At 32.8% G+C, this 13,311-nt stretch overlaps 1 long non-coding RNA gene across 1 annotated transcript; it reads right to left on the minus strand.

Moving 5' to 3' along the window:
• Positions 1 to 2,924: 2,924 nt before the first annotated feature.
• On the minus strand, positions 2,925 to 11,181 carry LOC127852317 (uncharacterized). The gene is made up of 3 exons (XR_008036195.1): positions 11,016 to 11,181; positions 10,698 to 10,755; positions 2,925 to 3,893 (listed from the first exon to the last, which is right to left on the minus strand). It is a non-coding gene; the product is annotated as an uncharacterized LOC127852317 (long non-coding RNA).
• Positions 11,182 to 13,311: the final 2,130 nt, after the last annotated feature.

The raw sequence follows: 13,311 nt of genomic DNA on the forward strand, positions 1-13,311 counted from the left end.
AAAAGAGTAGCAAACAATTACTAAAACAAGTTAAAATATCCCTGTGATATGTAAACTATTTTATATACGACGGAGTCAAGATCGTGTGATAAAAGTTGAAATATAATTCATACTTACTAATAGTACCAAAGTGTTAACGTGCAAGTTCTGACATGAATGTTGTATAAAATGAGTGATCGATTCATTATGTTTTGGAAAAAAGTCTATATGTGCATAAGTTCGTGCCAATTCTAACATACACATTCAATAAATGCAAGGAAAAACAGACTTATGTTGTTTTCCTTACTCACAGTTATGAGAATATGAATACACAATAAAGCTCTAATCACTACAGCTGTTACGGCTAATGCTTGTAGATGACTCTGCAGTTTTGTCACTTACGTTGTGTGTTTCGTATTTAGTGTGTATCTTTACCTGGTTACAACTTCTGCATGTTTTGTCAAACAACGAAAGACTCCGTTTCCCCGATATAAATCTAGACTAAAATACTCAATAAAAAGATTACAGTCGTCTACAAATTATTTTTTTATCCGACTCCTTTCTTTATTTGAAATATGTAAAGTAACGTAAACAAAGCAATTTAATAACGATAAAATAGTCATAAAACAGTCATAACCCCAACCGAGTTCAGTTTGCTTGACAACTAACTTGTATGTTTTCGAATGACAAAGTCTTGCTGTCTCGAGAGTCATTTTAACATCAGTATTATTTACATCTGACTGCCATGTACAAAGAGCGTCATTAAACGTCTGTGACAAGTTAAACACAATATGATTCCTTTGACATGATACACAACTGAATGAAAGTACATATACGTCTGGTTGTCTAATCAGTGAGAATGTTGGTCACTGATAGCAGTGATGTTTCTATGTTTAATGGAAAAGTATCGGGGACGAGGTCACACTTAAGTAGTAATATAAGTCAACATGCCTTCGGTATTGACTTTAGGTAACGGCATGAATTTCGCTGCCAAAGTCTATGAGACGACAGTGTCTGCAAGGATGTCCGGGAGTTTGTTCCCGTTTAATCGCGCAGACACGCAGATCTGCCGAGGCTCGCACCGGTAAAGAGAGGAAGCCCTGATATTAGTGTGAACGACACTAAATCGTGAATATTCTGGATCCACTGTGGCGCGTGTCTACTGTCCATTGTGTGATATTGGCGGATCGAATTTTTTACTATACGTGCCCACATCAGTTTAGAAGGCATCGCGTTTTATTCGTATTAGACTGCATAATAGTTTACAGAGTTTTATAGTTTCCACAAGTGCATATATGTCTGGTGTTAAACCTTTCTGTGATTATTTACTTTGGATATTAAATAACACTCGTCTGTACTCGAATTGTTGTTTCGTGAGATATTTAGTTTTCATATTGCAGCGTTTATGAAAGAACATCAGTTTTCTGAAGTCGGTTTTAGCAATATTGGTTGCCAACCTATAAGACTTCATGACAGATCAGATCTTGTCCGAGTTGGCTGATTGTACACATGTTTGCTGTATAACTCAGAAAACATTCTATTGTGAGAATATCGTCTTTCGTCAGTGATGACCATTTTTCAGCATTACATATGCGTCAACTTAGATATGTATAATAATGTTAGGATTTAAACAATACTGAGATTGAAAACATGGTATAAATTATTAATCTAAAAACTAGTGTTGGCAGTGATGTATTCACGTACTGAATAGATCGCTTATTGCAATTGTTATTGGGATTTGCATGTTCTTGATATTATATATGATAAAAGTATGTGGTATGAAATGGTTAATACACTATACATCTTGATTGCACACCGAATGTACGCAAACATCTTCTATGAAGCATACTATTATCATAGCCTATAATCACTCATTTTACTTTATACTGACAAAACGATGTGTCATCTATTTTTATAATTCAATAAATCAATGTCAATATTCAGCACACCAATCAGCGCCAAGCAAATGAAACGCAGCGATTTCATGAATCAGATGTGCAGCGAAGGAACTTGTGAATAAACAACGGGTCGATATGATAACTTAAAACCGCGCTCAAACCTTATTGTAACACACTCTTGTAAAGATCTACGGAATGCGTTTATCAAAAGACTAACGCGAGCATTTTTGTTGATTATCAAGCTGTTTCTTTGTTCTGCTAATTTTTGGGTTTGATTACACGGCAACTTACTATATATATGTTCAGCCCCAAAACACAAATATTAATTTCTTTTGTACAATTCGTTAGGATTTTGCGCTCTGCTTATCTATGTACTTCAATTTTATTCTTAATTATTTTGACATATAGTTTTAAAGCTTAAAACTTTGAGGTTGTGAGTGATTTTCTGGTTAAAAAAGCGTAGTATTTATTTTTCAAGCACATTTTCAGTATTTTACAAAGCGAAGTAAGGTATATAGATGTATTTCACTTAAACCTAGATATTGTTCAAGGACACATACATTATTTGAGAAAATAATTGTATACGTGTATAAGAAATACAATACGATACGGTGACACTTTAACGCAATTCAAATTAAGCTTTGAATCGATTAACTTCCTTCGCAATGTCAATAGTATTTAACCCAAATCATTTATCAACTGTTGTAGACGAAATCCTCGGAAGACTGGATCAAGTTTGCATACATTTGTTTTGATGAGAAGCATGAGTAAGAACCGTATCGTTTCATTGAAAATGTTTTGGTCAACAGATTTTGACTGTTTATGTTCAGAAATGGTGGCAGACCCATCTACTCTTGATTGCCTCTATCGTGTTTGTCGGTATCGAACCAGTCAGAGAGATGACGAAGTAAACATTAAGTTGATGTACAATATTAACATCTATAATAATTGAGTCGCGTCGTGTGAAAATGAGAATTATGCCATTACAAAACAAATAAGGTTGACACATGCGTATTTACTGAGCTCAAGTACACAATGGCAGACACATACAACATAGCACAACATAGTCAATTATATACAGTACATCATTTAATATAGAATAAAATGCAAAAAAAATATGTATGTAAGCAAAAACAGCAACCACGTCCATATAAGAACATTTTCTCATATGAAGAATGTATATACCAACTTAATTAAATAACAAATAATAACAAATGACACTTTTATTTCATATAAATATAATGCGTTTGTAAACACACGAACATATTGCTAATACAATGAGTTATATTGGCAAATTGATTATTGCTTTAAACTTAAAGAAAATATTTCAACAAAACATGCAAAAAAATGAAACAATACATAAAGTTAAAGGAATCGTTGAAAGACTTTGTGAAGATGTGATAGTATTAAAAACTGCTAACTGGAATTATTCTGTATGTTGTCATGATGAGATACACAGTAAAAGGTCGCGCATACAACAGTTATTACACGGCATTTAATGACTTAACTTTAACATTTTAAATGTGTATGTTTGTATATAGCCGTTCATTTATATTCATATAAAACCGCATAAAAATATTTTAGTCACCATATAGAAAATTAACAGCTTTGTGAGTTACACATTGATTATAATGGGGCGAATGAATGTTCGTAACAGTTCGACAACAATGACGACTATGTCTGTACCTAAAAACTTCATTGCATTTGATATGACACCCCATGTAACTTTAAGAGATACATCATAAAATTAAATTATCTAAACAAACGACACGCAGTAATAATTGATAATAAAAACATAAATGTAGACATGTTCACGTCTATTTAGCTTGAGCTGATCGTATGACCTTCAAGTGTTCCTTCACAATTGTGTTCATTTCATGCAGGTGTTTGTTGGATAGCCACATCGTTCGCATGCCAATAGATGGCAGCAAGGTAGGAACACGATGCATCTGACCTTGTCACGGCACACTGTACACATCAGCTTTTGCTTCATTTCTTAATTTTCACGTACGATATCTGCAATGTAACATGAGTTTGTGATGATACAGTGAAGCCTTTACTTTGTTTCAAATATAACAATATATGCAAACAGATATGCATATAATTATGATTGCGCATTTTACATGTCCTGTATTTAAAATATATATTGTGCTTTTGACGTTACCAATTCAGTTAATGAATTCCAAATGACATTTTAGTGCTGAATCGAAGGGTTTTCATTAGCACTTTTCTTTAGAAATGCATTTTTTTACAATTTTGTAAAACATCCATAACCTTTATTTAGATATCTTCACGCCATGCAATCGATTTAAAGGTAAAATTGCATTATCAAATGTCATAAATGAAAACTAAGGTAATTTTGAATGCGATTAAATATGTGTGCTACATATAACTTACTATTTCGCATTCAAGAGATCAGTGTTAATTAAAAATAATTGAAGCATTGTTTAATAATTCAGGAACACTATTCAAATGTCTTTAGTATATAGGAAGCTAAAGAACGCAACATATTTTGTAAATGATGAAAAATATTGAAATACGTTGAAACATTTTTATACTCAACTTGTTTTGAACCAAACCGTTTTGTTCCCTTTTATTTAATTAAGTTCTTTTTTTTCTGTTGAATTATGACATGAATGGTTAACTTTCCGGTTGGATGGGAATGATAAGAACACAATCTTGTTGATATGAGAAAGGTGCTGTTGATCTGTAAATCAGTAATTAACTATTCTGGTCCGAAGAAAATGTGTTCTTAATTGTGCTTCTGGAATATGCATTTTCTGTAACTTTTATTGTTTAAATGTGATTTGGTTTCTTACTGTGCTTGGAAATCAGTATGCAACTATTCTGGATTCATGTGGTTTGGTTGGTCAATCTTGTTATTACCATGTCAGGGACCATGTCAGGAGTTATTCTTTTTATTTGAAAACGCTACATTAAGTGAAGTGAATAACAATTTGGTAATATTACCTTTTCAATAATTGATGCATCATTCATCACTTTAAAAAAACTAGTTTAGGGTAATGTTGAAAAAAATAATGCAAAAGATGTCCAAAAAAAAATAAAAAAATAAACTCCATAAAAACAAGTTTACAAGTGTAAACAAACGATGCATCATTAATTCGAATAATTTTTAGTTGATTTTACCATAGGCAAATATTTGAACAAACTTGATAGAGGACAACCATACGACGTTACAAGCTAATAACCCAAGCTATAAGCCTTGCGGTTTCAGACTTTTTGACGTTTTCATTTTCGACAAACGTAGAATATGACCACTAGTCGATGTTAGGCACCAAATATTATGCCCTTTTGTTATCGAAAAAGAATATTTTTATGAAGTTTTCATTTTAAAAATCTATTTATATTTAATATTGTAGTGAATAATATATATTTGACGAATTTCGGTAAAGGAAACTGGAAATAGTACGTAATTTGTGTGAAACATTTCTAAATGCCTACACTCATAGTTTTGAAATTAATTTAATTAAATAATATGCAACAAATGCCGTTTGTCGTGCACGGTCTTATATGAACGAAACGCGTATCTGAAACGTTTTTATATGCTTCATATCGATTCTGTCTTCATGTTCATGTTCATGACTTTAACAATCTTTGTAAAAGACTACATTTTGAATAAAAATACCAAATATCTAAGCTGTCTGCTTTGGTGTTTTAAAGAAGTTTTTGAAATTATGTTTCTACATAATAAAATACAAAATATGTTATCCCCACAACCAAAGGCGGGGCTAATGTTAATTCCGGTGGGAGGATTTTAAACAATTAAGTAGAAGACCACTATGTTATGTAAGATTTCCAATATTATACTTTTTGGTCGTGTTGTTTCAAAGAATATTTGTTAAGTTAAGTTAATACACATGTTTTATTGTATATCATATGGTCCATTTGGGGTATTTTGATCCAAGGGCCATGATTTAATTAAGTGAGTAGAGTACCATCATCTAATGTCACATACCAACTATAACAGTTGTGGGTGTTGTACTATAAGAGGCGAAGATATCTTGCTTTATATCTTGATATTAATCAGGTGGCACCTGGGACTTGGCCCGTTTTGACACACTGGAAATTATGTGATCTGCTTAGATGAGCAAACCATACGATGTAACAAACATCTGGGCCGTTTGGATTCAGGACATAAGTGTGTTTTACGTGTTCACTATTTAAATATAAGGAAAACACGTTAACCATAAAAAGGGGCTTATTTGAAACCAGGGTTTTTTATTTGAACAAACTTGGTACGGGAACACTTTACACTATTACACACTAAATATGTGATAATAACCTTGCTTTTTAATAGAAGAATGATTTCCTTTATTTTCTGTTGTAAGTTTATATAAATTATTTTAAATCGAGCGCGTTTTAACCCCAATGGTATGGTTTGATTTATTGTAATAGAGGGCCACAATACGATTTAACATGCCAAACACAAAATCTCTGTACCTTGCATTTTCAGAAAGTTTTCACTATATAAATCTAAGGACAGTCGTCCAATTGTGGACCCAAGTGATATACATAACTCTTGCGGTTGTCGGTAAGAATACTTTACATTTTATTGACTACATGAATCTATTGACATCACGTGAACGCCGGAGTTTTACCAGTTTTGACCGCAAGGGTTTGCTTCGTTCAGGTTGGCCAACTTTGAAATTGGGTCACCCAGTGATCATCCCTGTAAATGTATATTTATATCTGTGAAAGGGTTTAGGGGAAAAGGTTAAAGCACACACATCAAGCATTGACGGACATCATAGCAAACCAAGCCCCCTCTGAGCACTGTGCTTAGATATGTATCTAAAAACCGATTGTTAGTGATAACGTGACCCTGAAATTTCAAGGTACAATGATTCAATGATACATAGGTTAATACTTAGATGGTTATTAATAAAGACGAATTTAATACAAATACTAATTATCTTTGAAAAAAAATACAATTATTTTTCCATGGATATCAAAGCATCCGGTGAGACATCAGCTTTATTTATGTGTGTATGTAGTTGTTAGACGTGTTCAACATTTACATTACCTTCACAATTATGAATGCACAGCTCTCTTTCTATTGACAAGAGCCAAATTGTATAAAGGATATGAGTTTTAATTAACTCTCGTGTCTCGGTCAAAAGAGAGGGAACAAACGATTTAAAGATGTGTTTGTATTTGTGAATTGTCCCAGTTGTGCATTCCTTAAAAGGCTATGTTGAAAACAAAACATACATACTAAACTCGAACATAATTATTATTATTTTTTTTTTATACATAATATGGGTCAATTAACTTAATCATCATTATGTATGTAACACGTCTTAATTAATTCACGCCTATAATTATTTACACGTAAACAAAATAAATAACGGTGCGTTTTCCCATTCTATTTAATTAAAATATAGCATCAATTTTGAGAGAACATTTAAACATATCAATTGTTAACATATACGTTGAATAAACTAAAGTAGAGCGCTCGCCCAGCTTGTGAGAGGTAATGTTATCGTTATCCGTACTATCCACATCTTTTTAAGACGTATTCTTTCGATTTATGCTAGTCTGTTAATAATGCCAGTTAGGCGCTGTTTAATATTAAAAGTGTCGCTTTAGCAACAATTGATAAACTCACGTAATTGCTTAATTTCCTTCATAATTACAGAGACGTAGATCTCTGATAATTACTAGTACATCATAAAATTTCATATATCAGCATTATCGCTTAACTTTTACAACAAACAGCTAGTTATTGAAAACATTTAACACTTTATCAGTAAACAACAATTTTGAAATTTTGAATACCTTTTTTGAAACTGGCTTAAGCATAAGCAAACGTCATGTCTTGTTACTAAAGGCAATTAGCTTGGATTATGTGATTTCACACAATTTATCATCATGGGTTTAAAAATACATACGAGATTTCATCATCGTTGAGCTCAATACAAGCAGTAAATGCAATGATTCCATTTCAAATTAACCAATGGTTTGTCCCTTTTTTAGACGTAGAGGCAGTTCTGCAAGAAAACGAGTTACTTAAAGAGCGAAATATGTGAAAGATCTGCACGGAAAAGGAAGTGTGTATCAAATTCTTGCCCTGTCGTCACCTGGTAACTTGCGAAGATTGTAACGAATTACTCAATATTTGCCCACATTTGCCGAGCACCTGTTGAAAAAAGGAATGGTATGGGGATCGATACCCGTGCTGTCCAATTTTCTTTCTTTTTCTTTTTTGATATTTATTTTCAATTTACGCTGTCTTATTCAATATTGAAGCTTGATATATCATATGGTACCTCGACAGTTCATATAAACTTCGTAAACAATCCGCTGACATTATCTTTTGAAATCATGTAAAATAAATTATACGAAAGACGTCCCTACACAATCAACTATCATACATTATACATATAACCAACCACCTTACGATTACAGTTTATGTGTTTCCCTTAGGTGTGGTATATTTAGTATGCTTATTTCTGAGAATTTTATTTCAAACTCCGTATTCCCGGAATGGGCTGTATCCATGTTGCAACTCAAAATATATCGAAACGTAATGTTACACATCCCTGCTTATGTGCAATCATAGAATTGCCCTACGATTATTGCGATAATCTTTTACATAGTTTTAACATGCTAACTTAAAACAAGAGTTCCGCGGTCGGAGATGACCGCATTGAAGCCGGATTTTTGATTTAAATGACAGGAAAGTACCTTTCGTGTTTTTGTCAATGCAATACTTAAATTACTGAAATATTGTTCAAAGGTCAAAATGAAATGTAAGTACTTTTCAAGGCATGAGCAAACCTTGTGTTATGTTTTGAATGCATGCATATACATGAACAACAATAACATTTAAGGTCACAAATATGAACTTGAATTGACAATTAGGAAAGTTTGATCTCAATTTTTTTATTAGCAAATTAGTAACATATTGTTTGAAGTTTCCATCAATTTCATTATCAAATGTAAGAAAATAAACTTAGATGAAATAATACTATTTATTGTTTTGCTTTCACATACCTACACAGAAATCCAGACAGCCTTATGATCACTCCAAAAGGTTTCTATCACACCAGTTCTAGCAGTGACCTTGACCTTAGAATGAATGACCTTGAAATGACCAGTGGTCATCTAAGTGTGCTTGCAAACCTTCATGTCAAGTTTGAAGACTCTATGTCCAAGCATACCAAAGTTATAACAATTTTAACATTTTAACATTTAAGGTCACAGTGACCTTGACCTTCAAATGAATGACATTGAAATGACCAGTGGTCATCTTCTAGTACTGGCCAATCTTTATTTCAAGTTTGAAGACTCTAGGTACAAGCATACCAAAGTTATAACATGAAATAAGAACTTTAACATTTTTACATTCAAGGTCACAGTGACCTTGACCTTCAAATGAATGACCTTGAAATGTCCAGTGGTTACTTACTAGTTCTGGGCAACCTTCATGTCAAGTTTCAAGACTCTAGGTCCAAGCATACCAAAGTTATAACAACTTTAACATTTTTACATTCAAGGTCACAGTGACCTTGACCTTCAAATGAATGACCTTGAAATGTCCAGTGGTTACTTACTAGTTCTGGCCAACCTTCATGTCAAGTTTCAAGACTCTAGGTCCAAGCATACCAAAGTTATAACAACTTTAACATTTTTATATTGAAGGTCACAGTGACCTTCACCTTCAAATGAATGACCTTGAAATGACCAGTGGTCATCTGTTAATCCTGGCCAACCTTCATGTCAAGTTTGAAGACTCTAGGTCCAAGCATACCAAAGTTATACCATGAAATAAGAACTTTAACATTTTTACATTCAAGGTCACAGTGACCTTGACCTTCAAATGAATGACCTTGAAATGACCAGTGGTTACTAACTAGTTATGGCCAACCTTCATGTCAAGTTTCAAGACTCTAGGTCCAAGCATACCAAAGTTATAACAACTTTAACATTTTTTATATTGAAGGTCACAGTGACCTTGACCTTCAAATGAATGACCTTGAAATGACCAGTGGTCATCTGTTAATCCTGGCCAACCTTCATGTCAAGTTTGAAGACTCTAGGTCCAAGCATACCAAAGTTATACCATGAAATAAGAACTTTAACATTTTCGAGCACGCCGCCACCCCGCCCGCCCGCCCGCCCGACAACATCAATCTATAAGCCGAGATTTTTTCGAAAAAAATCCGGCTAAAAAAAGAGAGACTTAAAAATTCCCCAATATGTTTGCGTATAATTTTAAAAGTAAATACAATAATATGGAAACAATAATGATAGCAGATATCTCAACGATATTTGTCGCACAAAACATTGGTTAGAAAACATAGCAATGTTGACTCATGTTTCGTGCGCTTAAGTCCTAGACTCTACAGTGAGAATTTTTCCATGCATATGAATGAGTAATATTTTAAATACTGGACTATTTAAATTGTAAAATATAGCACCTAAAGATGTTATTAGTTTGTTGTCTTAAATAAATTACACAAGTAGCAGTAAAGCTCGGAAAAGTTTCTAGCATATTTTGCAAGTAGCTTGTGTGTTTGAACATATAACGACAAAGGTTGAATATATATGACACCTATCCACACAACCTAATGTATGGATTAAATAGTCAGTGCATTTTAAGTTTGACATTTTTTGCTGAAAGATATTTAAAAATGCAGAACCGTTCCGCCTACACCCATAGATTCAACTGTAATTATTAAGTCTCGTACATTGTATATCACATGTAAGTTGTCCAAGCAAATTGCGTACAAAGATAAGTATGACAAACACTGAATCGCATTAAAAAATCTAAATTACTTTTAATCACACAAATACCTTCAGTTGATTGTCGGCGCACATTAGCGGCCAGTAAATCCACTACAAGTGTTGATTTCTGCAATGAAGATAAATTGAATTAAAATAATAATTCGATTCAATATTATTTCCATTCCCAAAAATGTGTTTCCTTTCATAATAAACTTCAAAATCAAACGAATATTTGTACAGAATTCAATTTTGATTTGATTTAATAAATCCGTTTTAGCCCATTACCAACCTCCATCCTTTCCTTTAAAATACTGAGATAATCATTTGAGAATGCACTTATAAACTGTTCCTTGCCTAGTGAAATTCCAATTCTTATATAGTACGCACGTTTTGTCACCATCAAGAAAACCATCGAATATGCCTTTGGACCCCTTTTTAACGCCCACTTCATGGATATCGGTAAGCAATTCTGCAAAGTTCACCGGCGACTGTAACATTATTAAAACATGATACGGTGAAACCAAACTGTTTTGACATATCGACCGTTCTTTGAAAGCACGTTCTGATACGGGTGATCTTCGTTCCGTTTCTATTTATATTTATCCTCCACTTCAACGCACGTGGTGACTCACTTGTTTAACACCGAGGTTTGGTTGTATGTAACAAAGCGCGATACGACATTGCCCTTTGTTAATAGTTAATACAGCGCCTTCAGCGCGTTATTGTTATACATGACAACAGACATTATGACAGTATGGCACTTGTATTGCATGCGTTAATTAAATTAGATATATTAAGAAGGAATTTGTTATATTTTTCAAAACACATTCCAACAAGTTATCACGTTATTGATTTCAAAATTGACAATCGTTAAAAGGTTTTGCTTTTGTGAACAGGTTGAATTGTATTCCTTTTTAAAGTACGGATGATAAAAATAGCAATAATGGAAACCATGCATAACTCTTGTCTTACTTCTATTAATATTCATTCCAACCATGCTTTTAACGCAATTATTGCAATCTACTGAAATATTCGAAGTCTCTACACAGCGGGTTCATCCAAATTTCTATACTATGCATTCTGGACACCAAACATTCTTGATTTGTATACATAATATAAACAATATTCAGCGTCTGGGTAGTAAAACTGTACCCTATTTCCCGTGTTCTATTAAAATCACATATTTAACATTTGTTATGACGCAATATTTAATAAATCGTGATATTAAACGACAACCAAATAGCGATCCTGTTTTTATCTCTATATAAAGCTTGCATTGACAAGTAGTCGTTCACCCGTCATGCCTCACCGTTCTATTGAATAAAGTTTAGAAATACACTTAAAAGCATACGTACAAGAATTTGAATAAAAAACGCCTACCAATATTTTCTTTACCTGTACTGCTTTACCAACCGATTGTTAAATATAAAGATTGTTTCAGATATTGAAATGGTATGTGGATGTCAAAACGTTTAAAGGTAGTACCAAAACCACACTGCGAAATCAGATATTTATTGATTTGCAAGTTAGTACTCATGTTCTTAAAATAGTGTTTCGGGTAGAAAAATACAGGTTTTTCATACTTATGTTTTTAGGATCATTGTATAAAGTGAAATACTCATAACACATAACACTTTGACAGACAATGTGATGCAGGATAAATATTAAAGGTAGTGTCGATATGATTTGTTCCGTATGCGTTAAACTGCGCTTGTAATATTGTTCAGGTGGAGTGTGTCTTTCTTTAGTTTATATGTAAATATATAATAAGAATTTTGTGGCACATAATAAATACAATTAATTGAATTGCTTAATGCTGTGTTGTCTGTACATAATGAGACATCATCGTCACTGTAAGTCCATCAATGTATGTATTTGATTTTAAATTGTTAAACAAATGTTCTTACTTACGCAAGTCATTTACTTACTGTATGTACGTTTTTAGGTTGATCAGACAAAGATAAATTGGAGAGTTCTTCTGGAACTTCTAGTTTTAACATATCAGCTGCAACACAATCGACGTAAAGTTAGAAATCACACGAGGGCGAGCAAAGTCCTAATGGTAGGATCCAATCAAATAATAAAGGAAAATAACGTAGGTTTTGATTCGTTGGCGGGTATTTCTCGGGAACCGCAAATTTATTTAATGTTATTTAAGGTTACATTACAATAAAATATTTTGTATTCCTCCGTGGTCCCTAAATTTGTGTGTGTTTCTTCTGGTTTAAAAGAAATATTTTGATCGCACCCTTGCTTTTTGTATTTATTTCCGGCATCCTGTGTCAAGTCAAGTCAAGTAATATTTATTTATAAAGGTAAATAAACATATAGACACAGGCTCTGAAGAGCTTTTAAAACCGACTTATAAACCCAACATTAACATGATAACACAAGAGCACATATAGTATACAACTACCTAACGTAAGACATATTATTAAAAAAAAGTTAAAACTGTTTAACATGACAAAATGAGCAATAAATGGCAACACAACATTGGATAACGAAATCGATTATTTATTAAACGAGTCAGTCAATTAATTATTATATAATTAGACAAACAAAACAATCAACCGAGCAAACTGCTAAAATTGAACCTACTCAAGCATAGATGTCTGTAGATACAGATTTTGAAACAGCATAGTTACTTTATAGCATTAAAATATAATAAAATAATCTGACTAGA

This window comes from Dreissena polymorpha, chromosome 12 (genome assembly GCF_020536995.1).
Source record: "Dreissena polymorpha isolate Duluth1 chromosome 12, UMN_Dpol_1.0, whole genome shotgun sequence".
Classification (NCBI taxonomy): Eukaryota; Metazoa; Mollusca; class Bivalvia; order Myida; family Dreissenidae; genus Dreissena; species Dreissena polymorpha.